Source organism: Tasmannia lanceolata, unplaced genomic scaffold (genome assembly GCF_043159265.1).
Source record: "Tasmannia lanceolata isolate RefF3 unplaced genomic scaffold, GAP_Taslan_0.1 ptg000101l, whole genome shotgun sequence".
NCBI lineage: Eukaryota > Viridiplantae > Streptophyta > Magnoliopsida > Canellales > Winteraceae > Tasmannia > Tasmannia lanceolata.
The window spans coordinates 327,501-329,425 of NW_027518778.1; positions in this window are offsets into that span (position 1 = coordinate 327,501).

Genomic DNA, 1,925 nt, shown 5'->3' on the forward strand with positions numbered 1-1,925 from the left:
CCCCTTGCTCCCTAGCCTTGAACACTAGCCTTGCACGCTAGCCATGCGCACAAACCATGCACACCAGCCTTGCGCACAACCCCTGCACCCAAGCCTTGCACTCAAGCAATGCACACAAGCCTTGCACACTAGACTTGCACACAAGCCTTGGACACTAGCCTTGCACACAAGCCATGCGTACAAGCCTTGGGCACTAGCCCTGCACACAAGCCTTGGGCACTCGCCTTGGACACTAGCCTTGCACACAGTCCTTGCACACTAGGCATGCTTGGGGGGCAGATCCAGCATCAAGTGGACGGGTCTAGGCATTCTTGGGCTCAGATCCCGCATCGTCTCGTCGCGTCTGGGCGCAGATCCCGCATCGTCTCGTCGCGTCTTCAGAAGTCGTCGCTAACAGCACCTTTGGTTGCCACTGGTGGTTAGGCTGGTTGGTTGCGCAAACCCTATAGGAGGGTGGCATGCTGGTGGGCGTTTTTGCCCGGATAGGCACTAGAATGTGCAGATTTTGGGCGTTTTTGCCTGGATAGGCTAAGGAATGGGCATGCTTTGGGCGTTTTTGCCCGGATAGGCACCGGAATGCTTGGCCTTGGCTTGTCCTAGCAGGGCATTGCTGGGTTGGGCTCCCTTGGCCTTTTGGGCGCCTTGGACGATGTCTTGCGAAGACCATGGGCACAAGGCCATGGCATATGGTGAGGAAAGGACCACGGTTGCCAAGGTTAGGCACCGGAATGCTTGGCCTTGGCTTGCCCTAGCAGGGCATTGCTGGGTTGGGCTCCCTTGGCCTTTTGGGCGCCTTGGACGATGTCTTGCGAAGACCATGGGCACAAGGCCATGGCATATGGTGAGGAAAGGACCACGGTTGCCAAGGTTAGGCACCGGAATGCTTGGCCTTGGCTTGCCAAAGCAGGGCATTGCTGGGTTGGGCTCCCTTGGCCTTTTGGGCGCCTCTGACGATGTCTTGCGAAGACCATGGGCACAAGGCCATGGCATATGGTGAGGAAAGGACCACGGTTGCCAAGGTTAGGCACTGGAATGCTTGGCCTTGGCTTGCCAAAGCAGGGCATTGCTGGGTTGGGCTCCCTTGGCCTTCCGGGCGCCTTGGACGCTGTCTTGGGAAGACCATGGGCACAAGGCCATGGCATATGGTGAGGAATGGACCACGGTTGCCAAGGCTAGGCATATAGAGAGGAATCGCATTTTTGCCCGGATAGGCACCGGAATGCTTGGCCTTGGCTTGCCATAGCAGGGCATCGCTGGGTTGGGCTCCCTTGGCCTTCCGGGCGCCTTGGACGCTGTCTTGGGAAGACCATGGGCACAAGGCCATGGCATATAGTGAGGAATGGACCACGGTTGCCAAGGCTAGGCATATAGAGAGGAATGGACCACGGTTGCCAAGGTTGCGCAAGTTTTGGGCATTTTTTGCCCGGATATGCCCAAGTATGCCCCGATAGGCCCGTTACGCCCCGGTATGAACGCGTATGCCCGGATAGACTCGGTATGCCTTGGGATACATGCGTATGCCCCGATAGGCTTGGTACGCCCCGATATGCGCACGTGTGCCCCAGTAGGGCTCGGTATGCCCCGGTATGTACGCGTGTGCCCCGATAGGCCCGGTATGCCCCGATATGCACACGTGTGCCCCAATAGGGGTCGGTATGCCCCGGTAGGTACGCGTGTGCCCCGTAATGCACGTTTCGCTGATCTCCCCGCATGTCCCGCCCCTATATGTAATACTTACTTACTTACTTACTTTCTTTCTTGCTTGCTTGCAATGGTTGGGAGTGCCCGGCATGCCCCGCTGCAGAGACCAAGGGCGCAATGACTTGGCACCGCGGATGCCGGGACTCCGGCACTTCCCGTGGCACTGATGGTTGGTTCCAAAGACAAAAGGCCGTGCAAGGCCACCGCACCGAGGATGATTTTGC